Source organism: Schistocerca nitens, chromosome 1 (genome assembly GCF_023898315.1).
Source record: "Schistocerca nitens isolate TAMUIC-IGC-003100 chromosome 1, iqSchNite1.1, whole genome shotgun sequence".
In the NCBI taxonomy this organism is placed as follows: Eukaryota; Metazoa; Arthropoda; class Insecta; order Orthoptera; family Acrididae; genus Schistocerca; species Schistocerca nitens.
In genome coordinates this window covers 1,120,897,229-1,120,918,994 of record NC_064614.1, presented here as the reverse complement: position 1 = coordinate 1,120,918,994, position 21,766 = coordinate 1,120,897,229, and the positions used below count along the sequence as shown (strand labels likewise).

Here is a 21,766-nt window from a genome sequence, read left to right as displayed (position 1 = left end):
CCCACGAGAAAACATCGCAATGGCACAAAAAACGAGAAAAAGCTGGCAGCGGTGGGATTCGAACCCACGCCTCCGAAGAGACTGGTGCCTTAAACCAGCGCCTTAGACCGCTCGGCCACGCTACCTGTGCCCGTGTTCTTCGCTTTTGTAGAAACAGTGCACGACACAGCTTCCTGTTCTGCTGCGACTGGCTGCTCATCCATTGCACCTCAAACAACTGCCATTTTCGAATAGAGATTAACTACACAGGCAGCTGCCCGCTCTCTGGTGCGGCGGCATTACGTGTTGATAATGAATTGGTAGTGCCACCCGCAGCCTGCGGAACATGAGTGAAAAATCAAGAGGGCACCGTGATTTCAAACACTGAGTCACAATCGTCACTGCAGCGACAGCAAGGCAAAACTTTAAAAATTGCCGTGACCAGGATTCGAACCTGGGTTATTGCGGCCACAACGCAATGTCCTAACCACTAGACGATCACGGCCACGGAGGCACCGCCGACGGCAGTTCTCGCGACTGCAAGTGGCGATGAACAGCAAAGCTCGGCCCACACACCACTGTGTCTCCCCACAGCTGTGCCAGACGCGGTCTCCATTATATGTATACTGGCAAACGAACGTGTCTGCGCTGTTAGGACACTAAGCAGTGTGGTTAGCTGCATTCAACCCCCGTGGCAATGTCTTGCAGTCCTCCAACTCTGTTGACCACAGGTATGTGCCTCGATAAGAGGTGGACAGATGTCGCATCGCTCTCGCCGTCACTTGTGACCGCGAATCGTACTTAACGTAATTTTCTGCAAGCGTCAGCGGAGCGTCAGTCGAGCTAAAAGCTAAGTCGGGCCAAGTCGCATAAGAGGAGCAACAAAACGCGCATTTCCGGTACCGGGAATCGAACCCGGGCCTCCTGGGTGAGAGCCAGGTATCCTAGCCACTAGACCACACCGGATAACGACGCAAGCGCTCCTCCAGCGAACGCAGCAAACAGTACACAGGCTACTTGACGACAACGGCCAAAATTTAGCGTTTCCACTTTGTAGAACGGCATGCTCGGGACGCATTTCGTGGAGACGAACGCCAGCAATCGTGACACCAGACTGCGCCTGTGAATCCTGTCGTTGCACCACGCACTGTGCTGCTACGACAATTTAAGAAAGAGACGCTCACGGCTTGCTGCGCTGTTCCCTTCGCGGGTAATCAGTGCTCCTGCTTTCGAGACAGAAAACGTTGGCAGCTGTGGGATTCGAACCCACGCCTCCGAAGAGACTGGTGCCTGAAACCAGCGCCTTAGACCGCTCGGCCACGCTACCTGTGCCCGTGTTCTTCGCTTTTGTAGAAACAGTGCACGACACAGCTTCCTGTTCTGCTGCGACTGGCTCCTCATCCATTGCACCTCAAACAACTGCCATTTTCGAATAGATGGTTCAAATGGCTCTGAGCACTATGGGACTTAACATCTATGGTCATCAGTCCCCTAGAACTTAGAACTACTTAAACCTAACTAACCTAAGGACAGCACACAACACCCAGCCATCACGAGGCAGAGAAAATCCCTGACCCCGCCGGGAATCGAACCCGGGAACCCGGGCGTGGGAAGCGAGAACGCTACCGCACGACCACGAGATGCGGGCTTTTCGAATAGAGATTAACTACACAGGCAGCTGCCCGCTCTCTGGTGCGGCGGCATTACGTGTTGATAATGAATTGGTAGTGCCACCCGCAGCCTGCGGAACATGAGTGAAAAATCAAGAGGGCACCGTGATTTCAAACACTGAGTCACAATCGTCACTGCAGCGACAGCAAGGCAAAACTTTAAAAATTGCCGTGACCAGGATTCGAACCTGGGTTATTGCGGCCACAACGCAATGTCCTAACCACTAGACGATCACGGCCACGGAGGCACCGCCGACGGCAGTTCTCGCGACTGCAAGTGGCGATGAACAGCAAAGCTCGGCCCACACACCACTGTGTCTCCCCACAGCTGTGCCAGACGCGGTCTCCATTATATGTATACTGGCAAACGAACGTGTCTGCGCTGTAAGGACACTAAGCAGTGTGGTTAGCTGCATTCAACCCCCGTGGCAATGTCTTGCAGTCCTCCAACTCTGTTGGCCACAGGTATGTGCCTCAATAAGAGGTGGACAGACGTCGCATCGCTCTCGCCGTCACTTGTGACCGCGAATCGTACTTAACGTAATTTTCTGCAAGCGTCAGCGGAGCGTCAGTCGAGCTAAGTCGGGCCAAGTCGCATAAGAGGAGCAACAAAATGCGCATTTCCGGTACCGGGAATCGAACCCGGGCCTCCTGGGTGAGAGCCAGGTATCCTAGCCACTAGACCACACCGGATAACGACGCAAGCGCTCCTCCAGCGAACGCAGCAAACAGTACACACGCTACTTGACGACAACGGCCAAAATTTAGCGTTTCCACTTTGTAGAACGGCATGCTCGGGACGCATTTCGTGGAGACGAACGCCAGCAATCGTGACACCAGACTGCGCCTGTGAATCCTGTCGTTGCACCACGCACTGTGCTGCTACGACAATTTAAGAAAGAGACGCTCACGGCTTGCTGCGCTGTTCCCTTCGCGGGTAATCAGTGCTCCTGCTTTCGAGACAGAAAACGTTGGCAGCGGTGGGATTCGAACCCACGCCTCCGAAGAGACTGGTGCCTGAAACCAGCGCCTTAGACCGCTCGGCCACGCTACCTACGTGGCACGGCGGTCACAGGAGCTGCGTTCTACCCCACGAGAAAACATCGCAATGGCACAAAAAACGAGAAAAAGCTGGCAGCGGTGGGATTCGAACCCACGCCTCCGAAGAGACTGGTGCCTTAAACCAGCGCCTTAGACCGCTCGGCCACGCTACCTGTGCCCGTGTTCTTCGCTTTTGTAGAAACAGTGCACGACACAGCTTCCTGTTCTGCTGCGACTGGCTGCTCATCCATTGCACCTCAAACAACTGCCATTTTCGAATAGAGATTAACTACACAGGCAGCTGCCCGCTCTCTGGTGCGGCGGCATTACGTGTTGATAATGAATTGGTAGTGCCACCCGCAGCCTGCGGAACATGAGTGAAAAATCAAGAGGGCACCGTGATTTCAAACACTGAGTCACAATCGTCACTGCAGCGACAGCAAGGCAAAACTTTAAAAATTGCCGTGACCAGGATTCGAACCTGGGTTATTGCGGCCACAACGCAATGTCCTAACCACTAGACGATCACGGCCACGGAGGCACCGCCGACGGCAGTTCTCGCGACTGCAAGTGGCGATGAACAGCAAAGCTCGGCCCACACACCACTGTGTCTCCCCACAGCTGTGCCAGACGCGGTCTCCATTATATGTATACTGGCAAACGAACGTGTCTGCGCTGTTAGGACACTAAGCAGTGTGGTTAGCTGCATTCAACCCCCGTGGCAATGTCTTGCAGTCCTCCAACTCTGTTGACCACAGGTATGTGCCTCGATAAGAGGTGGACAGATGTCGCATCGCTCTCGCCGTCACTTGTGACCGCGAATCGTACTTAACGTAATTTTCTGCAAGCGTCAGCGGAGCGTCAGTCGAGCTAAAAGCTAAGTCGGGCCAAGTCGCATAAGAGGAGCAACAAAACGCGCATTTCCGGTACCGGGAATCGAACCCGGGCCTCCTGGGTGAGAGCCAGGTATCCTAGCCACTAGACCACACCGGATAACGACGCAAGCGCTCCTCCAGCGAACGCAGCAAACAGTACACAGGCTACTTGACGACAACGGCCAAAATTTAGCGTTTCCACTTTGTAGAACGGCATGCTCGGGACGCATTTCGTGGAGACGAACGCCAGCAATCGTGACACCAGACTGCGCCTGTGAATCCTGTCGTTGCACCACGCACTGTGCTGCTACGACAATTTAAGAAAGAGACGCTCACGGCTTGCTGCGCTGTTCCCTTCGCGGGTAATCAGTGCTCCTGCTTTCGAGACAGAAAACGTTGGCAGCTGTGGGATTCGAACCCACGCCTCCGAAGAGACTGGTGCCTGAAACCAGCGCCTTAGACCGCTCGGCCACGCTACCTGTGCCCGTGTTCTTCGCTTTTGTAGAAACAGTGCACGACACAGCTTCCTGTTCTGCTGCGACTGGCTCCTCATCCATTGCACCTCAAACAACTGCCATTTTCGAATAGATGGTTCAAATGGCTCTGAGCACTATGGGACTTAACATCTATGGTCATCAGTCCCCTAGAACTTAGAACTACTTAAACCTAACTAACCTAAGGACAGCACACAACACCCAGCCATCACGAGGCAGAGAAAATCCCTGACCCCGCCGGGAATCGAACCCGGGAACCCGGGCGTGGGAAGCGAGAACGCTACCGCACGACCACGAGATGCGGGCTTTTCGAATAGAGATTAACTACACAGGCAGCTGCCCGCTCTCTGGTGCGGCGGCATTACGTGTTGATAATGAATTGGTAGTGCCACCCGCAGCCTGCGGAACATGAGTGAAAAATCAAGAGGGCACCGTGATTTCAAACACTGAGTCACAATCGTCACTGCAGCGACAGCAAGGCAAAACTTTAAAAATTGCCGTGACCAGGATTCGAACCTGGGTTATTGCGGCCACAACGCAATGTCCTAACCACTAGACGATCACGGCCACGGAGGCACCGCCGACGGCAGTTCTCGCGACTGCAAGTGGCGATGAACAGCAAAGCTCGGCCCACACACCACTGTGTCTCCCCACAGCTGTGCCAGACGCGGTCTCCATTATATGTATACTGGCAAACGAACGTGTCTGCGCTGTAAGGACACTAAGCAGTGTGGTTAGCTGCATTCAACCCCCGTGGCAATGTCTTGCAGTCCTCCAACTCTGTTGGCCACAGGTATGTGCCTCAATAAGAGGTGGACAGACGTCGCATCGCTCTCGCCGTCACTTGTGACCGCGAATCGTACTTAACGTAATTTTCTGCAAGCGTCAGCGGAGCGTCAGTCGAGCTAAGTCGGGCCAAGTCGCATAAGAGGAGCAACAAAATGCGCATTTCCGGTACCGGGAATCGAACCCGGGCCTCCTGGGTGAGAGCCAGGTATCCTAGCCACTAGACCACACCGGATAACGACGCAAGCGCTCCTCCAGCGAACGCAGCAAACAGTACACACGCTACTTGACGACAACGGCCAAAATTTAGCGTTTCCACTTTGTAGAACGGCATGCTCGGGACGCATTTCGTGGAGACGAACGCCAGCAATCGTGACACCAGACTGCGCCTGTGAATCCTGTCGTTGCACCACGCACTGTGCTGCTACGACAATTTAAGAAAGAGACGCTCACGGCTTGCTGCGCTGTTCCCTTCGCGGGTAATCAGTGCTCCTGCTTTCGAGACAGAAAACGTTGGCAGCGGTGGGATTCGAACCCACGCCTCCGAAGAGACTGGTGCCTGAAACCAGCGCCTTAGACCGCTCGGCCACGCTACCTACGTGGCACGGCGGTCACAGGAGCTGCGTTCTACCCCACGAGAAAACATCGCAATGGCACAAAAAACGAGAAAAAGCTGGCAGCGGTGGGATTCGAACCCACGCCTCCGAAGAGACTGGTGCCTTAAACCAGCGCCTTAGACCGCTCGGCCACGCTACCTGTGCCCGTGTTCTTCGCTTTTGTAGAAACAGTGCACGACACAGCTTCCTGTTCTGCTGCGACTGGCTGCTCATCCATTGCACCTCAAACAACTGCCATTTTCGAATAGAGATTAACTACACAGGCAGCTGCCCGCTCTCTGGTGCGGCGGCATTACGTGTTGATAATGAATTGGTAGTGCCACCCGCAGCCTGCGGAACATGAGTGAAAAATCAAGAGGGCACCGTGATTTCAAACACTGAGTCACAATCGTCACTGCAGCGACAGCAAGGCAAAACTTTAAAAATTGCCGTGACCAGGATTCGAACCTGGGTTATTGCGGCCACAACGCAATGTCCTAACCACTAGACGATCACGGCCACGGAGGCACCGCCGACGGCAGTTCTCGCGACTGCAAGTGGCGATGAACAGCAAAGCTCGGCCCACACACCACTGTGTCTCCCCACAGCTGTGCCAGACGCGGTCTCCATTATATGTATACTGGCAAACGAACGTGTCTGCGCTGTTAGGACACTAAGCAGTGTGGTTAGCTGCATTCAACCCCCGTGGCAATGTCTTGCAGTCCTCCAACTCTGTTGACCACAGGTATGTGCCTCGATAAGAGGTGGACAGATGTCGCATCGCTCTCGCCGTCACTTGTGACCGCGAATCGTACTTAACGTAATTTTCTGCAAGCGTCAGCGGAGCGTCAGTCGAGCTAAAAGCTAAGTCGGGCCAAGTCGCATAAGAGGAGCAACAAAACGCGCATTTCCGGTACCGGGAATCGAACCCGGGCCTCCTGGGTGAGAGCCAGGTATCCTAGCCACTAGACCACACCGGATAACGACGCAAGCGCTCCTCCAGCGAACGCAGCAAACAGTACACAGGCTACTTGACGACAACGGCCAAAATTTAGCGTTTCCACTTTGTAGAACGGCATGCTCGGGACGCATTTCGTGGAGACGAACGCCAGCAATCGTGACACCAGACTGCGCCTGTGAATCCTGTCGTTGCACCACGCACTGTGCTGCTACGACAATTTAAGAAAGAGACGCTCACGGCTTGCTGCGCTGTTCCCTTCGCGGGTAATCAGTGCTCCTGCTTTCGAGACAGAAAACGTTGGCAGCTGTGGGATTCGAACCCACGCCTCCGAAGAGACTGGTGCCTGAAACCAGCGCCTTAGACCGCTCGGCCACGCTACCTGTGCCCGTGTTCTTCGCTTTTGTAGAAACAGTGCACGACACAGCTTCCTGTTCTGCTGCGACTGGCTCCTCATCCATTGCACCTCAAACAACTGCCATTTTCGAATAGATGGTTCAAATGGCTCTGAGCACTATGGGACTTAACATCTATGGTCATCAGTCCCCTAGAACTTAGAACTACTTAAACCTAACTAACCTAAGGACAGCACACAACACCCAGCCATCACGAGGCAGAGAAAATCCCTGACCCCGCCGGGAATCGAACCCGGGAACCCGGGCGTGGGAAGCGAGAACGCTACCGCACGACCACGAGATGCGGGCTTTTCGAATAGAGATTAACTACACAGGCAGCTGCCCGCTCTCTGGTGCGGCGGCATTACGTGTTGATAATGAATTGGTAGTGCCACCCGCAGCCTGCGGAACATGAGTGAAAAATCAAGAGGGCACCGTGATTTCAAACACTGAGTCACAATCGTCACTGCAGCGACAGCAAGGCAAAACTTTAAAAATTGCCGTGACCAGGATTCGAACCTGGGTTATTGCGGCCACAACGCAATGTCCTAACCACTAGACGATCACGGCCACGGAGGCACCGCCGACGGCAGTTCTCGCGACTGCAAGTGGCGATGAACAGCAAAGCTCGGCCCACACACCACTGTGTCTCCCCACAGCTGTGCCAGACGCGGTCTCCATTATATGTATACTGGCAAACGAACGTGTCTGCGCTGTAAGGACACTAAGCAGTGTGGTTAGCTGCATTCAACCCCCGTGGCAATGTCTTGCAGTCCTCCAACTCTGTTGGCCACAGGTATGTGCCTCAATAAGAGGTGGACAGACGTCGCATCGCTCTCGCCGTCACTTGTGACCGCGAATCGTACTTAACGTAATTTTCTGCAAGCGTCAGCGGAGCGTCAGTCGAGCTAAGTCGGGCCAAGTCGCATAAGAGGAGCAACAAAATGCGCATTTCCGGTACCGGGAATCGAACCCGGGCCTCCTGGGTGAGAGCCAGGTATCCTAGCCACTAGACCACACCGGATAACGACGCAAGCGCTCCTCCAGCGAACGCAGCAAACAGTACACACGCTACTTGACGACAACGGCCAAAATTTAGCGTTTCCACTTTGTAGAACGGCATGCTCGGGACGCATTTCGTGGAGACGAACGCCAGCAATCGTGACACCAGACTGCGCCTGTGAATCCTGTCGTTGCACCACGCACTGTGCTGCTACGACAATTTAAGAAAGAGACGCTCACGGCTTGCTGCGCTGTTCCCTTCGCGGGTAATCAGTGCTCCTGCTTTCGAGACAGAAAACGTTGGCAGCGGTGGGATTCGAACCCACGCCTCCGAAGAGACTGGTGCCTGAAACCAGCGCCTTAGACCGCTCGGCCACGCTACCTACGTGGCACGGCGGTCACAGGAGCTGCGTTCTACCCCACGAGAAAACATCGCAATGGCACAAAAAACGAGAAAAAGCTGGCAGCGGTGGGATTCGAACCCACGCCTCCGAAGAGACTGGTGCCTTAAACCAGCGCCTTAGACCGCTCGGCCACGCTACCTGTGCCCGTGTTCTTCGCTTTTGTAGAAACAGTGCACGACACAGCTTCCTGTTCTGCTGCGACTGGCTGCTCATCCATTGCACCTCAAACAACTGCCATTTTCGAATAGAGATTAACTACACAGGCAGCTGCCCGCTCTCTGGTGCGGCGGCATTACGTGTTGATAATGAATTGGTAGTGCCACCCGCAGCCTGCGGAACATGAGTGAAAAATCAAGAGGGCACCGTGATTTCAAACACTGAGTCACAATCGTCACTGCAGCGACAGCAAGGCAAAACTTTAAAAATTGCCGTGACCAGGATTCGAACCTGGGTTATTGCGGCCACAACGCAATGTCCTAACCACTAGACGATCACGGCCACGGAGGCACCGCCGACGGCAGTTCTCGCGACTGCAAGTGGCGATGAACAGCAAAGCTCGGCCCACACACCACTGTGTCTCCCCACAGCTGTGCCAGACGCGGTCTCCATTATATGTATACTGGCAAACGAACGTGTCTGCGCTGTTAGGACACTAAGCAGTGTGGTTAGCTGCATTCAACCCCCGTGGCAATGTCTTGCAGTCCTCCAACTCTGTTGACCACAGGTATGTGCCTCGATAAGAGGTGGACAGATGTCGCATCGCTCTCGCCGTCACTTGTGACCGCGAATCGTACTTAACGTAATTTTCTGCAAGCGTCAGCGGAGCGTCAGTCGAGCTAAAAGCTAAGTCGGGCCAAGTCGCATAAGAGGAGCAACAAAACGCGCATTTCCGGTACCGGGAATCGAACCCGGGCCTCCTGGGTGAGAGCCAGGTATCCTAGCCACTAGACCACACCGGATAACGACGCAAGCGCTCCTCCAGCGAACGCAGCAAACAGTACACAGGCTACTTGACGACAACGGCCAAAATTTAGCGTTTCCACTTTGTAGAACGGCATGCTCGGGACGCATTTCGTGGAGACGAACGCCAGCAATCGTGACACCAGACTGCGCCTGTGAATCCTGTCGTTGCACCACGCACTGTGCTGCTACGACAATTTAAGAAAGAGACGCTCACGGCTTGCTGCGCTGTTCCCTTCGCGGGTAATCAGTGCTCCTGCTTTCGAGACAGAAAACGTTGGCAGCGGTGGGATTCGAACCCACGCCTCCGAAGAGACTGGTGCCTGAAACCAGCGCCTTAGACCGCTCGGCCACGCTACCTACGTGGCACGGCGGTCACAGGAGCTGCGTTCTACCCCACGAGAAAACATCGCAATGGCACAAAAAACGAGAAAAAGCTGGCAGCGGTGGGATTCGAACCCACGCCTCCGAAGAGACTGGTGCCTTAAACCAGCGCCTTAGACCGCTCGGCCACGCTACCTGTGCCCCTGTTCTTCGCTTTTGTAGAAACAGTGCACGACACAGCTTCCTGTTCTGCTGCGACTGGCTGCTCATCCATTGCACCTCAAACAACTGCCATTTTCGAATAGAGATTAACTACACAGGCAGCTGCCCGCTCTCTGGTGCGGCGGCATTACGTGTTGATAATGAATTGGTAGTGCCACCCGCAGCCTGCGGAACATGAGTGAAAAATCAAGAGGGCACCGTGATTTCAAACACTGAGTCACAATCGTCACTGCAGCGACAGCAAGGCAAAACTTTAAAAATTGCCGTGACCAGGATTCGAACCTGGGTTATTGCGGCCACAACGCAATGTCCTAACCACTAGACGATCACGGCCACGGAGGCACCGCCGACGGCAGTTCTCGCGACTGCAAGTGGCGATGAACAGCAAAGCTCGGCCCACACACCACTGTGTCTCCCCACAGCTGTGCCAGACGCGGTCTCCATTATATGTATACTGGCAAACGAACGTGTCTGCGCTGTTAGGACACTAAGCAGTGTGGTTAGCTGCATTCAACCCCCGTGGCAATGTCTTGCAGTCCTCCAACTCTGTTGACCACAGGTATGTGCCTCGATAAGAGGTGGACAGATGTCGCATCGCTCTCGCCGTCACTTGTGACCGCGAATCGTACTTAACGTAATTTTCTGCAAGCGTCAGCGGAGCGTCAGTCGAGCTAAAAGCTAAGTCGGGCCAAGTCGCATAAGAGGAGCAACAAAACGCGCATTTCCGGTACCGGGAATCGAACCCGGGCCTCCTGGGTGAGAGCCAGGTATCCTAGCCACTAGACCACACCGGATAACGACGCAAGCGCTCCTCCAGCGAACGCAGCAAACAGTACACAGGCTACTTGACGACAACGGCCAAAATTTAGCGTTTCCACTTTGTAGAACGGCATGCTCGGGACGCATTTCGTGGAGACGAACGCCAGCAATCGTGACACCAGACTGCGCCTGTGAATCCTGTCGTTGCACCACGCACTGTGCTGCTACGACAATTTAAGAAAGAGACGCTCACGGCTTGCTGCGCTGTTCCCTTCGCGGGTAATCAGTGCTCCTGCTTTCGAGACAGAAAACGTTGGCAGCTGTGGGATTCGAACCCACGCCTCCGAAGAGACTGGTGCCTGAAACCAGCGCCTTAGACCGCTCGGCCACGCTACCTGTGCCCGTGTTCTTCGCTTTTGTAGAAACAGTGCACGACACAGCTTCCTGTTCTGCTGCGACTGGCTCCTCATCCATTGCACCTCAAACAACTGCCATTTTCGAATAGATGGTTCAAATGGCTCTGAGCACTATGGGACTTAACATCTATGGTCATCAGTCCCCTAGAACTTAGAACTACTTAAACCTAACTAACCTAAGGACAGCACACAACACCCAGCCATCACGAGGCAGAGAAAATCCCTGACCCCGCCGGGAATCGAACCCGGGAACCCGGGCGTGGGAAGCGAGAACGCTACCGCACGACCACGAGATGCGGGCTTTTCGAATAGAGATTAACTACACAGGCAGCTGCCCGCTCTCTGGTGCGGCGGCATTACGTGTTGATAATGAATTGGTAGTGCCACCCGCAGCCTGCGGAACATGAGTGAAAAATCAAGAGGGCACCGTGATTTCAAACACTGAGTCACAATCGTCACTGCAGCGACAGCAAGGCAAAACTTTAAAAATTGCCGTGACCAGGATTCGAACCTGGGTTATTGCGGCCACAACGCAATGTCCTAACCACTAGACGATCACGGCCACGGAGGCACCGCCGACGGCAGTTCTCGCGACTGCAAGTGGCGATGAACAGCAAAGCTCGGCCCACACACCACTGTGTCTCCCCACAGCTGTGCCAGACGCGGTCTCCATTATATGTATACTGGCAAACGAACGTGTCTGCGCTGTAAGGACACTAAGCAGTGTGGTTAGCTGCATTCAACCCCCGTGGCAATGTCTTGCAGTCCTCCAACTCTGTTGGCCACAGGTATGTGCCTCAATAAGAGGTGGACAGACGTCGCATCGCTCTCGCCGTCACTTGTGACCGCGAATCGTACTTAACGTAATTTTCTGCAAGCGTCAGCGGAGCGTCAGTCGAGCTAAAAGCTAAGTCGGGCCAAGTCGCATAAGAGGAGCAACAAAACGCGCATTTCCGGTACCGGGAATCGAACCCGGGCCTCCTGGGTGAGAGCCAGGTATCCTAGCCACTAGACCACACCGGATAACGACGCAAGCGCTCCTCCAGCGAACGCAGCAAACAGTACACAGGCTACTTGACGACAACGGCCAAAATTTAGCGTTTCCACTTTGTAGAACGGCATGCTCGGGACGCATTTCGTGGAGACGAACGCCAGCAATCGTGACACCAGACTGCGCCTGTGAATCCTGTCGTTGCACCACGCACTGTGCTGCTACGACAATTTAAGAAAGAGACGCTCACGGCTTGCTGCGCTGTTCCCTTCGCGGGTAATCAGTGCTCCTGCTTTCGAGACAGAAAACGTTGGCAGCGGTGGGATTCGAACCCACGCCTCCGAAGAGACTGGTGCCTGAAACCAGCGCCTTAGACCGCTCGGCCACGCTACCTACGTGGCACGGCGGTCACAGGAGCTGCGTTCTACCCCACGAGAAAACATCGCAATGGCACAAAAAACGAGAAAAAGCTGGCAGCGGTGGGATTCGAACCCACGCCTCCGAAGAGACTGGTGCCTTAAACCAGCGCCTTAGACCGCTCGGCCACGCTACCTGTGCCCGTGTTCTTCGCTTTTGTAGAAACAGTGCACGACACAGCTTCCTATTCTGCTGCGACTGGCTGCTCATCCATTGCACCTCAAACAACTGCCATTTTCGAATAGAGATTAACTACACAGGCAGCTGCCCGCTCTCTGGTGCGGCGGCATTACGTGTTGATAATGAATTGGTAGTGCCACCCGCAGCCTGCGGAACATGAGTGAAAAATCAAGAGGGCACCGTGATTTCAAACACTGAGTCACAAACGTCACTGCAGCGACAGCAAGGCAAAACTTTAAAAATTGCCGTGACCAGGATTCGAACCTGGGTTATTGCGGCCACAACGCAATGTCCTAACCACTAGACGATCACGGCCACGGAGGCACCGCCGACGGCAGTTCTCGCGACTGCAAGTGGCGATGAACAGCAAAGCTCGGCCCACACACCACTGTGTCTCCCCACAGCTGTGCCAGACGCGGTCTCCATTATATGTATACTGGCAAACGAACGTGTCTGCGCTGTTAGGACACTAAGCAGTGTGGTTAGCTGCATTCAACCCCCGTGGCAATGTCTTGCAGTCCTCCAACTCTGTTGACCACAGGTATGTGCCTCGATAAGAGGTGGACAGATGTCGCATCGCTCTCGCCGTCACTTGTGACCGCGAATCGTACTTAACGTAATTTTCTGCAAGCGTCAGCGGAGCGTCAGTCGAGCTAAAAGCTAAGTCGGGCCAAGTCGCATAAGAGGAGCAACAAAACGCGCATTTCCGGTACCGGGAATCGAACCCGGGCCTCCTGGGTGAGAGCCAGGTATCCTAGCCACTAGACCACACCGGATAACGACGCAAGCGCTCCTCCAGCGAACGCAGCAAACAGTACACAGGCTACTTGACGACAACGGCCAAAATTTAGCGTTTCCACTTTGTAGAACGGCATGCTCGGGACGCATTTCGTGGAGACGAACGCCAGCAATCGTGACACCAGACTGCGCCTGTGAATCCTGTCGTTGCACCACGCACTGTGCTGCTACGACAATTTAAGAAAGAGACGCTCACGGCTTGCTGCGCTGTTCCCTTCGCGGGTAATCAGTGCTCCTGCTTTCGAGACAGAAAACGTTGGCAGCGGTGGGATTCGAACCCACGCCTCCGAAGAGACTGGTGCCTGAAACCAGCGCCTTAGACCGCTCGGCCACGCTACCTACGTGGCACGGCGGTCACAGGAGCTGCGTTCTACCCCACGAGAAAACATCGCAATGGCACAAAAAACGAGAAAAAGCTGGCAGCGGTGGGATTCGAACCCACGCCTCCGAAGAGACTGGTGCCTTAAACCAGCGCCTTAGACCGCTCGGCCACGCTACCTGTGCCCGTGTTCTTCGCTTTTGTAGAAACAGTGCACGACACAGCTTCCTGTTCTGCTGCGACTGGCTGCTCATCCATTGCACCTCAAACAACTGCCATTTTCGAATAGAGATTAACTACACAGGCAGCTGCCCGCTCTCTGGTGCGGCGGCATTACGTGTTGATAATGAATTGGTAGTGCCACCCGCAGCCTGCGGAACATGAGTGAAAAATCAAGAGGGCACCGTGATTTCAAACACTGAGTCACAATCGTCACTGCAGCGACAGCAAGGCAAAACTTTAAAAATTGCCGTGACCAGGATTCGAACCTGGGTTATTGCGGCCACAACGCAATGTCCTAACCACTAGACGATCACGGCCACGGAGGCACCGCCGACGGCAGTTCTCGCGACTGCAAGTGGCGATGAACAGCAAAGCTCGGCCCACACACCACTGTGTCTCCCCACAGCTGTGCCAGACGCGGTCTCCATTATATGTATACTGGCAAACGAACGTGTCTGCGCTGTTAGGACACTAAGCAGTGTGGTTAGCTGCATTCAACCCCCGTGGCAATGTCTTGCAGTCCTCCAACTCTGTTGACCACAGGTATGTGCCTCGATAAGAGGTGGACAGATGTCGCATCGCTCTCGCCGTCACTTGTGACCGCGAATCGTACTTAACGTAATTTTCTGCAAGCGTCAGCGGAGCGTCAGTCGAGCTAAGTCGGGCCAAGTCGCATAAGAGGAGCAACAAAATGCGCATTTCCGGTACCGGGAATCGAACCCGGGCCTCCTGGGTGAGAGCCAGGTATCCTAGCCACTAGACCACACCGGATAACGACGCAAGCGCTCCTCCAGCGAACGCAGCAAACAGTACACACGCTACTTGACGACAACGGCCAAAATTTAGCGTTTCCACTTTGTAGAACGGCATGCTCGGGACGCATTTCGTGGAGACGAACGCCAGCAATCGTGACACCAGACTGCGCCTGTGAATCCTGTCGTTGCACCACGCACTGTGCTGCTACGACAATTTAAGAAAGAGACGCTCACGGCTTGCTGCGCTGTTCCCTTCGCGGGTAATCAGTGCTCCTGCTTTCGAGACAGAAAACGTTGGCAGCGGTGGGATTCGAACCCACGCCTCCGAAGAGACTGGTGCCTGAAACCAGCGCCTTAGACCGCTCGGCCACGCTACCTACGTGGCACGGCGGTCACAGGAGCTGCGTTCTACCCCACGAGAAAACATCGCAATGGCACAAAAAACGAGAAAAAGCTGGCAGCGGTGGGATTCGAACCCACGCCTCCGAAGAGACTGGTGCCTTAAACCAGCGCCTTAGACCGCTCGGCCACGCTACCTGTGCCCGTGTTCTTCGCTTTTGTAGAAACAGTGCACGACACAGCTTCCTGTTCTGCTGCGACTGGCTGCTCATCCATTGCACCTCAAACAACTGCCATTTTCGAATAGAGATTAACTACACAGGCAGCTGCCCGCTCTCTGGTGCGGCGGCATTACGTGTTGATAATGAATTGGTAGTGCCACCCGCAGCCTGCGGAACATGAGTGAAAAATCAAGAGGGCACCGTGATTTCAAACACTGAGTCACAATCGTCACTGCAGCGACAGCAAGGCAAAACTTTAAAAATTGCCGTGACCAGGATTCGAACCTGGGTTATTGCGGCCACAACGCAATGTCCTAACCACTAGACGATCACGGCCACGGAGGCACCGCCGACGGCAGTTCTCGCGACTGCAAGTGGCGATGAACAGCAAAGCTCGGCCCACACACCACTGTGTCTCCCCACAGCTGTGCCAGACGCGGTCTCCATTATATGTATACTGGCAAACGAACGTGTCTGCGCTGTTAGGACACTAAGCAGTGTGGTTAGCTGCATTCAACCCCCGTGGCAATGTCTTGCAGTCCTCCAACTCTGTTGACCACAGGTATGTGCCTCGATAAGAGGTGGACAGATGTCGCATCGCTCTCGCCGTCACTTGTGACCGCGAATCGTACTTAACGTAATTTTCTGCAAGCGTCAGCGGAGCGTCAGTCGAGCTAAAAGCTAAGTCGGGCCAAGTCGCATAAGAGGAGCAACAAAACGCGCATTTCCGGTACCGGGAATCGAACCCGGGCCTCCTGGGTGAGAGCCAGGTATCCTAGCCACTAGACCACACCGGATAACGACGCAAGCGCTCCTCCAGCGAACGCAGCAAACAGTACACAGGCTACTTGACGACAACGGCCAAAATTTAGCGTTTCCACTTTGTAGAACGGCATGCTCGGGACGCATTTCGTGGAGACGAACGCCAGCAATCGTGACACCAGACTGCGCCTGTGAATCCTGTCGTTGCACCACGCACTGTGCTGCTACGACAATTTAAGAAAGAGACGCTCACGGCTTGCTGCGCTGTTCCCTTCGCGGGTAATCAGTGCTCCTGCTTTCGAGACAGAAAACGTTGGCAGCTGTGGGATTCGAACCCACGCCTCCGAAGAGACTGGTGCCTGAAACCAGCGCCTTAGACCGCTCGGCCACGCTACCTGTGCCCGTGTTCTTCGCTTTTGTAGAAACAGTGCACGACACAGCTTCCTGTTCTGCTGCGACTGGCTCCTCATCCATTGCACCTCAAACAACTGCCATTTTCGAATAGATGGTTCAAATGGCTCTGAGCACTATGGGACTTAACATCTATGGTCATCAGTCCCCTAGAACTTAGAACTACTTAAACCTAACTAACCTAAGGACAGCACACAACACCCAGCCATCACGAGGCAGAGAAAATCCCTGACCCCGCCGGGAATCGAACCCGGGAACCCGGGCGTGGGAAGCGAGAACGCTACCGCACGACCACGAGATGCGGGCTTTTCGAATAGAGATTAACTACACAGGCAGCTGCCCGCTCTCTGGTGCGGCGGCATTACGTGTTGATAATGAATTGGTAGTGCCACCCGCAGCCTGCGGAACATGAGTGAAAAATCAAGAGGGCACCGTGATTTCAAACACTGAGTCACAATCGTCACTGCAGCGACAGCAAGGCAAAACTTTAAAAATTGCCGTGACCAGGATTCGAACCTGGGTTATTGCGGCCACAACGCAATGTCCTAACCACTAGACGATCACGGCCACGGAGGCACCGCCGACGGCAGTTCTCGCGACTGCAAGTGGCGATGAACAGCAAAGCTCGGCCCACACACCACTGTGTCTCCCCACAGCTGTGCCAGACGCGGTCTCCATTATATGTATACTGGCAAACGAACGTGTCTGCGCTGTAAGGACACTAAGCAGTGTGGTTAGCTGCATTCAACCCCCGTGGCAATGTCTTGCAGTCCTCCAACTCTGTTGGCCACAGGTATGTGCCTCAATAAGAGGTGGACAGACGTCGCATCGCTCTCGCCGTCACTTGTGACCGCGAATCGTACTTAACGTAATTTTCTGCAAGCGTCAGCGGAGCGTCAGTCGAGCTAAGTCGGGCCAAGTCGCATAAGAGGAGCAACAAAATGCGCATTTCCGGTACCGGGAATCGAACCCGGGCCTCCTGGGTGAGAGCCAGGTATCCTAGCCACTAGACCACACCGGATAACGACGCAAGCGCTCCTCCAGCGAACGCAGCAAACAGTACACACGCTACTTGACGACAACGGCCAAAATTTAGCGTTTCCACTTTGTAGAACGGCATGCTCGGGACGCATTTCGTGGAGACGAACGCCAGCAATCGTGACACCAGACTGCGCCTGTGAATCCTGTCGTTGCACCACGCACTGTGCTGCTACGACAATTTAAGAAAGAGACGCTCACGGCTTGCTGCGCTGTTCCCTTCGCGGGTAATCAGTGCTCCTGCTTTCGAGACAGAAAACGTTGGCAGCGGTGGGATTCGAACCCACGCCTCCGAAGAGACTGGTGCCTGAAACCAGCGCCTTAGACCGCTCGGCCACGCTACCTACGTGGCACGGCGGTCACAGGAGCTGCGTTCTACCCCACGAGAAAACATCGCAATGGCACAAAAAACGAGAAAAAGCTGGCAGCGGTGGGATTCGAACCCACGCCTCCGAAGAGACTGGTGCCTTAAACCAGCGCCTTAGACCGCTCGGCCACGCTACCTGTGCCCGTGTTCTTCGCTTTTGTAGAAACAGTGCACGACACAGCTTCCTGTTCTGCTGCGACTGGCTGCTCATCCATTGCACCTCAAACAACTGCCATTTTCGAATAGAGATTAACTACACAGGCAGCTGCCCGCTCTCTGGTGCGGCGGCATTACGTGTTGATAATGAATTGGTAGTGCCACCCGCAGCCTGCGGAACATGAGTGAAAAATCAAGAGGGCACCGTGATTTCAAACACTGAGTCACAATCGTCACTGCAGCGACAGCAAGGCAAAACTTTAAAAATTGCCGTGACCAGGATTCGAACCTGGGTTATTGCGGCCACAACGCAATGTCCTAACCACTAGACGATCACGGCCACGGAGGCACCGCCGACGGCAGTTCTCGCGACTGCAAGTGGCGATGAACAGCAAAGCTCGGCCCACACACCACTGTGTCTCCCCACAGCTGTGCCAGACGCGGTCTCCATTATATGTATACTGGCAAACGAACGTGTCTGCGCTGTTAGGACACTAAGCAGTGTGGTTAGCTGCATTCAACCCCCGTGGCAATGTCTTGCAGTCCTCCAACTCTGTTGACCACAGGTATGTGCCTCGATAAGAGGTGGACAGATGTCGCATCGCTCTCGCCGTCACTTGTGACCGCGAATCGTACTTAACGTAATTTTCTGCAAGCGTCAGCGGAGCGTCAGTCGAGCTAAAAGCTAAGTCGGGCCAAGTCGCATAAGAGGAGCAACAAAACGCGCATTTCCGGTACCGGGAATCGAACCCGGGCCTCCTGGGTGAGAGCCAGGTATCCTAGCCACTAGACCACACCGGATAACGACGCAAGCGCTCCTCCAGCGAACGCAGCAAACAGTACACAGGCTACTTGACGACAACGGCCAAAATTTAGCGTTTCCACTTTGTAGAACGGCATGCTCGGGACGCATTTCGTGGAGACGAACGCCAGCAATCGTGACACCAGACTGCGCCTGTGAATCCTGTCGTTGCACCACGCACTGTGCTGCTACGACAATTTAAGAAAGAGACGCTCACGGCTTGCTGCGCTGTTCCCTTCGCGGGTAATCAGTGCTCCTGCTTTCGAGACAGAAAACGTTGGCAGCTGTGGGATTCGAACCCACGCCTCCGAAGAGACTGGTGCCTGAAACCAGCGCCTTAGACCGCTCGGCCACGCTACCTGTGCCCGTGTTCTTCGCTTTTGTAGAAACAGTGCACGACACAGCTTCCTGTTCTGCTGCGACTGGCTCCTCATCCATTGCACCTCAAACAACTGCCATTTTCGAATAGATGGTTCAAATGGCTCTGAGCACTATGGGACTTAACATCTATGGTCATCAGTCCCCTAGAACTTAGAACTACTTAAACCTAACTAACCTAAGGACAGCACACAACACCCAGCCATCACGAGGCAGAGAAAATCCCTGACCCCGCCGGGAATCGAACCCGGGAACCCGGGCGTGGGAAGCGAGAACGCTACCGCACGACCACGAGATGCGGGCTTTTCGAATAGAGATTAACTACACAGGCAGCTGCCCGCTCTCTGGTGCGGCGGCATTACGTGTTGATAATGAATTGGTAGTGCCACCCGCAGCCTGCGGAACATGAGTGAAAAATCAAGAGGGCACCGTGATTTCAAACACTGAGTCACAATCGTCACTGCAGCGACAGCAAGGCAAAACTTTAAAAATTGCCGTGACCAGGATTCGAACCTGGGTTATTGCGGCCACAACGCAATGTCCTAACCACTAGACGATCACGGCCACGGAGGCACCGCCGACGGCAGTTCTCGCGACTGCAAGTGGCGATGAACAGCAAAGCTCGGCCCACACACCACTGTGTCTCCCCACAGCTGTGCCAGACGCGGTCTCCATTATATGTATACTGGCAAACGAACGTGTCTGCGCTGTAAGGACACTAAGCAGTGTGGTTAGCTGCATTCAACCCCCGTGGCAATGTCTTGCAGTCCTCCAACTCTGTTGGCCACAGGTATGTGCCTCAATAAGAGGTGGACAGACGTCGCATCGCTCTCGCCGTCACTTGTGACCGCGAATCGTACTTAACGTAATTTTCTGCAAGCGTCAGCGGAGCGTCAGTCGAGCTAAGTCGGGCCAAGTCGCATAAGAGGAGCAACAAAATGCGCATTTCCGGTACCGGGAATCGAACCCGGGCCTCCTGGGTGAGAGCCAGGTATCCTAGCCACTAGACCACACCGGATAACGACGCAAGCGCTCCTCCAGCGAACGCAGCAAACAGTACACACGCTACTTGACGACAACGGCCAAAATTTAGCGTTTCCACTTTGTAGAACGGCATGCTCGGGACGCATTTCGTGGAGACGAACGCCAGCAATCGTGACACCAGACTGCGCCTGTGAATCCTGTCGTTGCACCACGCACTGTGCTGCTACGACAATTTAAGAAAGAGACGCTCACGGCTTGCTGCGCTGTTCCCTTCGCGGGTAATCAGTGCTCCTGCTTTCGAGACAGAAAACGTTGGCAGCGGTGGGATTCGAACCCACGCCTCCGAAGAGACTGGTGCCTGAAACCAGCGCCTTAGACCGCTCGGCCACGCTACCTACGTGGCACGGCGGTCACAGGAGCTGCGTTCTACCCCACGAGAAAACATCGCAATGGCACAAAAAACGAGAAAAAGCTGGCAGCGGTGGGATTCGAACCCACGCCTCCGAAGAGACTGGTGCCTTAAACCAGCGCCTTAGACCGCTCGGCCACGCTACCTGTGCCCGTGTTCTTCGCTTTTGTAGAAACAGTGCACGACACAGCTTCCTGTTCTGCTGCGACTGGCTGCTCATCCATTGCACCTCAAACAACTGCCATTTTCGAATAGAGATTAACTACACAGGCAGCTGCCCGCTCTCTGGTGCGGCGGCATTACGTGTTGATAATGAATTGGTAGTGCCACCCGCAGCCTGCGGAACATGAGTGAAAAATCAAGAGGGCACCGTGATTTCAAACACTGAGTCACAATCGTCACTGCAGCGACAGCAAGGCAAAACTTTAAAAATTGCCGTGACCAGGATTCGAACCTGGGTTATTGCGGCCACAACGCAATGTCCTAACCACTAGACGATCACGGCCACGGAGGCACCGCCGACGGCAGTTCTCGCGACTGCAAGTGGCGATGAACAGCAAAGCTCGGCCCACACACCACTGTGTCTCCCCACAGCTGTGCCAGACGCGGTCTCCATTATATGTATACTGGCAAACGAACGTGTCTGCGCTGTTAGGACACTAAGCAGTGTGGTTAGCTGCATTCAACCCCCGTGGCAATGTCTTGCAGTCCTCCAACTCTGTTGACCACAGGTATGTGCCTCGATAAGAGGTGGACAGATGTCGCATCGCTCTCGCCGTCACTTGTGACCGCGAATCGTACTTAACGTAATTTTCTGCAAGCGTCAGCGGAGCGTCAGTCGAGCTAAAAGCTAAGTCGGGCCAAGTCGCATAAGAGGAGCAACAAAACGCGCATTTCCGGTACCGGGAATCGAACCCGGGCCTCCTGGGTGAGAGCCAGGTATCCTAGCCACTAGACCACACCGGATAACGACGCAAGCGCTCCTCCAGCGAACGCAGCAAACAGTACACAGGCTACTTGACGACAACGGCCAAAATTTAGCGTTTCCACTTTGTAGAACGGCATGCTCGGGACGCATTTCGTGGAGACGAACGCCAGCAATCGTGACACCAGACTGCGCCTGTGAATCCTGTCGTTGCACCACGCACTGTGCTGCTACGACAATTTAAGAAAGAGACGCTCACGGCTTGCTGCGCTGTTCCCTTCGCGGGTAATCAGTGCTCCTGCTTTCGAGACAGAAAACGTTGGCAGCTGTGGGATTCGAACCCACGCCTCCGAAGAGACTGGTGCCTGAAACCAGCGCCTTAGACCGCTCGGCCACGCTACCTGTGCCCGT

The 21,766-nt window shown here is 54.6% G+C and overlaps 58 non-coding genes across 58 annotated transcripts; all 58 read right to left on the bottom strand.

Moving 5' to 3' along the window:
• Window positions 1–43: 43 nt before the first annotated feature.
• On the bottom strand, window positions 44–125 carry Trnal-aag (transfer RNA leucine (anticodon AAG)). The gene has a single exon. It is a non-coding gene; the product is annotated as a tRNA-Leu (tRNA).
• Window positions 126–412: 287 nt separating this feature from the next.
• On the bottom strand, window positions 413–484 carry Trnah-gug (transfer RNA histidin (anticodon GUG)). The gene has a single exon. It is a non-coding gene; the product is annotated as a tRNA-His (tRNA).
• Window positions 485–873: 389 nt separating this feature from the next.
• Window positions 874–945, bottom strand: Trnae-cuc (transfer RNA glutamic acid (anticodon CUC)). The gene has a single exon. It is a non-coding gene; the product is annotated as a tRNA-Glu (tRNA).
• Window positions 946–1,224: 279 nt separating this feature from the next.
• Window positions 1,225–1,306, bottom strand: Trnal-cag (transfer RNA leucine (anticodon CAG)). The gene has a single exon. It is a non-coding gene; the product is annotated as a tRNA-Leu (tRNA).
• Window positions 1,307–1,816: 510 nt separating this feature from the next.
• On the bottom strand, window positions 1,817–1,888 carry Trnah-gug (transfer RNA histidin (anticodon GUG)). Its single transcript has one exon. It is a non-coding gene; the product is annotated as a tRNA-His (tRNA).
• A 382-nt stretch (window positions 1,889–2,270) lies between these two features.
• On the bottom strand, window positions 2,271–2,342 carry Trnae-cuc (transfer RNA glutamic acid (anticodon CUC)). Its single transcript has one exon. It is a non-coding gene; the product is annotated as a tRNA-Glu (tRNA).
• Window positions 2,343–2,621: 279 nt separating this feature from the next.
• Trnal-cag (transfer RNA leucine (anticodon CAG)) lies at window positions 2,622–2,703 on the bottom strand. The gene has a single exon. It is a non-coding gene; the product is annotated as a tRNA-Leu (tRNA).
• A 78-nt stretch (window positions 2,704–2,781) lies between these two features.
• On the bottom strand, window positions 2,782–2,863 carry Trnal-aag (transfer RNA leucine (anticodon AAG)). Its single transcript has one exon. It is a non-coding gene; the product is annotated as a tRNA-Leu (tRNA).
• Window positions 2,864–3,150: 287 nt separating this feature from the next.
• Window positions 3,151–3,222, bottom strand: Trnah-gug (transfer RNA histidin (anticodon GUG)). Its single transcript has one exon. It is a non-coding gene; the product is annotated as a tRNA-His (tRNA).
• Window positions 3,223–3,611: 389 nt separating this feature from the next.
• Trnae-cuc (transfer RNA glutamic acid (anticodon CUC)) lies at window positions 3,612–3,683 on the bottom strand. Its single transcript has one exon. It is a non-coding gene; the product is annotated as a tRNA-Glu (tRNA).
• A 279-nt stretch (window positions 3,684–3,962) lies between these two features.
• Window positions 3,963–4,044, bottom strand: Trnal-cag (transfer RNA leucine (anticodon CAG)). The gene has a single exon. It is a non-coding gene; the product is annotated as a tRNA-Leu (tRNA).
• Window positions 4,045–4,554: 510 nt separating this feature from the next.
• Trnah-gug (transfer RNA histidin (anticodon GUG)) lies at window positions 4,555–4,626 on the bottom strand. Its single transcript has one exon. It is a non-coding gene; the product is annotated as a tRNA-His (tRNA).
• A 382-nt stretch (window positions 4,627–5,008) lies between these two features.
• Window positions 5,009–5,080, bottom strand: Trnae-cuc (transfer RNA glutamic acid (anticodon CUC)). Its single transcript has one exon. It is a non-coding gene; the product is annotated as a tRNA-Glu (tRNA).
• A 279-nt stretch (window positions 5,081–5,359) lies between these two features.
• Window positions 5,360–5,441, bottom strand: Trnal-cag (transfer RNA leucine (anticodon CAG)). Its single transcript has one exon. It is a non-coding gene; the product is annotated as a tRNA-Leu (tRNA).
• A 78-nt stretch (window positions 5,442–5,519) lies between these two features.
• Window positions 5,520–5,601, bottom strand: Trnal-aag (transfer RNA leucine (anticodon AAG)). Its single transcript has one exon. It is a non-coding gene; the product is annotated as a tRNA-Leu (tRNA).
• A 287-nt stretch (window positions 5,602–5,888) lies between these two features.
• Trnah-gug (transfer RNA histidin (anticodon GUG)) lies at window positions 5,889–5,960 on the bottom strand. Its single transcript has one exon. It is a non-coding gene; the product is annotated as a tRNA-His (tRNA).
• Window positions 5,961–6,349: 389 nt separating this feature from the next.
• Trnae-cuc (transfer RNA glutamic acid (anticodon CUC)) lies at window positions 6,350–6,421 on the bottom strand. Its single transcript has one exon. It is a non-coding gene; the product is annotated as a tRNA-Glu (tRNA).
• Window positions 6,422–6,700: 279 nt separating this feature from the next.
• On the bottom strand, window positions 6,701–6,782 carry Trnal-cag (transfer RNA leucine (anticodon CAG)). Its single transcript has one exon. It is a non-coding gene; the product is annotated as a tRNA-Leu (tRNA).
• A 510-nt stretch (window positions 6,783–7,292) lies between these two features.
• Window positions 7,293–7,364, bottom strand: Trnah-gug (transfer RNA histidin (anticodon GUG)). Its single transcript has one exon. It is a non-coding gene; the product is annotated as a tRNA-His (tRNA).
• Window positions 7,365–7,746: 382 nt separating this feature from the next.
• On the bottom strand, window positions 7,747–7,818 carry Trnae-cuc (transfer RNA glutamic acid (anticodon CUC)). Its single transcript has one exon. It is a non-coding gene; the product is annotated as a tRNA-Glu (tRNA).
• Window positions 7,819–8,097: 279 nt separating this feature from the next.
• Trnal-cag (transfer RNA leucine (anticodon CAG)) lies at window positions 8,098–8,179 on the bottom strand. Its single transcript has one exon. It is a non-coding gene; the product is annotated as a tRNA-Leu (tRNA).
• Window positions 8,180–8,257: 78 nt separating this feature from the next.
• Window positions 8,258–8,339, bottom strand: Trnal-aag (transfer RNA leucine (anticodon AAG)). The gene has a single exon. It is a non-coding gene; the product is annotated as a tRNA-Leu (tRNA).
• Window positions 8,340–8,626: 287 nt separating this feature from the next.
• On the bottom strand, window positions 8,627–8,698 carry Trnah-gug (transfer RNA histidin (anticodon GUG)). Its single transcript has one exon. It is a non-coding gene; the product is annotated as a tRNA-His (tRNA).
• A 389-nt stretch (window positions 8,699–9,087) lies between these two features.
• Trnae-cuc (transfer RNA glutamic acid (anticodon CUC)) lies at window positions 9,088–9,159 on the bottom strand. Its single transcript has one exon. It is a non-coding gene; the product is annotated as a tRNA-Glu (tRNA).
• A 279-nt stretch (window positions 9,160–9,438) lies between these two features.
• On the bottom strand, window positions 9,439–9,520 carry Trnal-cag (transfer RNA leucine (anticodon CAG)). Its single transcript has one exon. It is a non-coding gene; the product is annotated as a tRNA-Leu (tRNA).
• Window positions 9,521–9,598: 78 nt separating this feature from the next.
• On the bottom strand, window positions 9,599–9,680 carry Trnal-aag (transfer RNA leucine (anticodon AAG)). The gene has a single exon. It is a non-coding gene; the product is annotated as a tRNA-Leu (tRNA).
• Window positions 9,681–9,967: 287 nt separating this feature from the next.
• Window positions 9,968–10,039, bottom strand: Trnah-gug (transfer RNA histidin (anticodon GUG)). The gene has a single exon. It is a non-coding gene; the product is annotated as a tRNA-His (tRNA).
• A 389-nt stretch (window positions 10,040–10,428) lies between these two features.
• Window positions 10,429–10,500, bottom strand: Trnae-cuc (transfer RNA glutamic acid (anticodon CUC)). Its single transcript has one exon. It is a non-coding gene; the product is annotated as a tRNA-Glu (tRNA).
• Window positions 10,501–10,779: 279 nt separating this feature from the next.
• On the bottom strand, window positions 10,780–10,861 carry Trnal-cag (transfer RNA leucine (anticodon CAG)). The gene has a single exon. It is a non-coding gene; the product is annotated as a tRNA-Leu (tRNA).
• A 510-nt stretch (window positions 10,862–11,371) lies between these two features.
• On the bottom strand, window positions 11,372–11,443 carry Trnah-gug (transfer RNA histidin (anticodon GUG)). Its single transcript has one exon. It is a non-coding gene; the product is annotated as a tRNA-His (tRNA).
• A 389-nt stretch (window positions 11,444–11,832) lies between these two features.
• Trnae-cuc (transfer RNA glutamic acid (anticodon CUC)) lies at window positions 11,833–11,904 on the bottom strand. The gene has a single exon. It is a non-coding gene; the product is annotated as a tRNA-Glu (tRNA).
• A 279-nt stretch (window positions 11,905–12,183) lies between these two features.
• Trnal-cag (transfer RNA leucine (anticodon CAG)) lies at window positions 12,184–12,265 on the bottom strand. The gene has a single exon. It is a non-coding gene; the product is annotated as a tRNA-Leu (tRNA).
• A 78-nt stretch (window positions 12,266–12,343) lies between these two features.
• Window positions 12,344–12,425, bottom strand: Trnal-aag (transfer RNA leucine (anticodon AAG)). The gene has a single exon. It is a non-coding gene; the product is annotated as a tRNA-Leu (tRNA).
• A 287-nt stretch (window positions 12,426–12,712) lies between these two features.
• On the bottom strand, window positions 12,713–12,784 carry Trnah-gug (transfer RNA histidin (anticodon GUG)). Its single transcript has one exon. It is a non-coding gene; the product is annotated as a tRNA-His (tRNA).
• Window positions 12,785–13,173: 389 nt separating this feature from the next.
• Window positions 13,174–13,245, bottom strand: Trnae-cuc (transfer RNA glutamic acid (anticodon CUC)). Its single transcript has one exon. It is a non-coding gene; the product is annotated as a tRNA-Glu (tRNA).
• Window positions 13,246–13,524: 279 nt separating this feature from the next.
• Trnal-cag (transfer RNA leucine (anticodon CAG)) lies at window positions 13,525–13,606 on the bottom strand. Its single transcript has one exon. It is a non-coding gene; the product is annotated as a tRNA-Leu (tRNA).
• Window positions 13,607–13,684: 78 nt separating this feature from the next.
• On the bottom strand, window positions 13,685–13,766 carry Trnal-aag (transfer RNA leucine (anticodon AAG)). Its single transcript has one exon. It is a non-coding gene; the product is annotated as a tRNA-Leu (tRNA).
• A 287-nt stretch (window positions 13,767–14,053) lies between these two features.
• On the bottom strand, window positions 14,054–14,125 carry Trnah-gug (transfer RNA histidin (anticodon GUG)). Its single transcript has one exon. It is a non-coding gene; the product is annotated as a tRNA-His (tRNA).
• Window positions 14,126–14,507: 382 nt separating this feature from the next.
• Window positions 14,508–14,579, bottom strand: Trnae-cuc (transfer RNA glutamic acid (anticodon CUC)). Its single transcript has one exon. It is a non-coding gene; the product is annotated as a tRNA-Glu (tRNA).
• Window positions 14,580–14,858: 279 nt separating this feature from the next.
• Trnal-cag (transfer RNA leucine (anticodon CAG)) lies at window positions 14,859–14,940 on the bottom strand. The gene has a single exon. It is a non-coding gene; the product is annotated as a tRNA-Leu (tRNA).
• Window positions 14,941–15,018: 78 nt separating this feature from the next.
• On the bottom strand, window positions 15,019–15,100 carry Trnal-aag (transfer RNA leucine (anticodon AAG)). Its single transcript has one exon. It is a non-coding gene; the product is annotated as a tRNA-Leu (tRNA).
• Window positions 15,101–15,387: 287 nt separating this feature from the next.
• Window positions 15,388–15,459, bottom strand: Trnah-gug (transfer RNA histidin (anticodon GUG)). Its single transcript has one exon. It is a non-coding gene; the product is annotated as a tRNA-His (tRNA).
• Window positions 15,460–15,848: 389 nt separating this feature from the next.
• Trnae-cuc (transfer RNA glutamic acid (anticodon CUC)) lies at window positions 15,849–15,920 on the bottom strand. The gene has a single exon. It is a non-coding gene; the product is annotated as a tRNA-Glu (tRNA).
• A 279-nt stretch (window positions 15,921–16,199) lies between these two features.
• Window positions 16,200–16,281, bottom strand: Trnal-cag (transfer RNA leucine (anticodon CAG)). Its single transcript has one exon. It is a non-coding gene; the product is annotated as a tRNA-Leu (tRNA).
• A 510-nt stretch (window positions 16,282–16,791) lies between these two features.
• Trnah-gug (transfer RNA histidin (anticodon GUG)) lies at window positions 16,792–16,863 on the bottom strand. The gene has a single exon. It is a non-coding gene; the product is annotated as a tRNA-His (tRNA).
• Window positions 16,864–17,245: 382 nt separating this feature from the next.
• Trnae-cuc (transfer RNA glutamic acid (anticodon CUC)) lies at window positions 17,246–17,317 on the bottom strand. Its single transcript has one exon. It is a non-coding gene; the product is annotated as a tRNA-Glu (tRNA).
• A 279-nt stretch (window positions 17,318–17,596) lies between these two features.
• Window positions 17,597–17,678, bottom strand: Trnal-cag (transfer RNA leucine (anticodon CAG)). Its single transcript has one exon. It is a non-coding gene; the product is annotated as a tRNA-Leu (tRNA).
• A 78-nt stretch (window positions 17,679–17,756) lies between these two features.
• Trnal-aag (transfer RNA leucine (anticodon AAG)) lies at window positions 17,757–17,838 on the bottom strand. The gene has a single exon. It is a non-coding gene; the product is annotated as a tRNA-Leu (tRNA).
• Window positions 17,839–18,125: 287 nt separating this feature from the next.
• On the bottom strand, window positions 18,126–18,197 carry Trnah-gug (transfer RNA histidin (anticodon GUG)). Its single transcript has one exon. It is a non-coding gene; the product is annotated as a tRNA-His (tRNA).
• A 389-nt stretch (window positions 18,198–18,586) lies between these two features.
• Window positions 18,587–18,658, bottom strand: Trnae-cuc (transfer RNA glutamic acid (anticodon CUC)). The gene has a single exon. It is a non-coding gene; the product is annotated as a tRNA-Glu (tRNA).
• Window positions 18,659–18,937: 279 nt separating this feature from the next.
• Window positions 18,938–19,019, bottom strand: Trnal-cag (transfer RNA leucine (anticodon CAG)). Its single transcript has one exon. It is a non-coding gene; the product is annotated as a tRNA-Leu (tRNA).
• Window positions 19,020–19,529: 510 nt separating this feature from the next.
• Window positions 19,530–19,601, bottom strand: Trnah-gug (transfer RNA histidin (anticodon GUG)). The gene has a single exon. It is a non-coding gene; the product is annotated as a tRNA-His (tRNA).
• A 382-nt stretch (window positions 19,602–19,983) lies between these two features.
• Window positions 19,984–20,055, bottom strand: Trnae-cuc (transfer RNA glutamic acid (anticodon CUC)). The gene has a single exon. It is a non-coding gene; the product is annotated as a tRNA-Glu (tRNA).
• A 279-nt stretch (window positions 20,056–20,334) lies between these two features.
• Window positions 20,335–20,416, bottom strand: Trnal-cag (transfer RNA leucine (anticodon CAG)). The gene has a single exon. It is a non-coding gene; the product is annotated as a tRNA-Leu (tRNA).
• A 78-nt stretch (window positions 20,417–20,494) lies between these two features.
• Trnal-aag (transfer RNA leucine (anticodon AAG)) lies at window positions 20,495–20,576 on the bottom strand. The gene has a single exon. It is a non-coding gene; the product is annotated as a tRNA-Leu (tRNA).
• Window positions 20,577–20,863: 287 nt separating this feature from the next.
• On the bottom strand, window positions 20,864–20,935 carry Trnah-gug (transfer RNA histidin (anticodon GUG)). The gene has a single exon. It is a non-coding gene; the product is annotated as a tRNA-His (tRNA).
• A 389-nt stretch (window positions 20,936–21,324) lies between these two features.
• Window positions 21,325–21,396, bottom strand: Trnae-cuc (transfer RNA glutamic acid (anticodon CUC)). The gene has a single exon. It is a non-coding gene; the product is annotated as a tRNA-Glu (tRNA).
• Window positions 21,397–21,675: 279 nt separating this feature from the next.
• Trnal-cag (transfer RNA leucine (anticodon CAG)) lies at window positions 21,676–21,757 on the bottom strand. The gene has a single exon. It is a non-coding gene; the product is annotated as a tRNA-Leu (tRNA).
• Window positions 21,758–21,766: the final 9 nt, after the last annotated feature.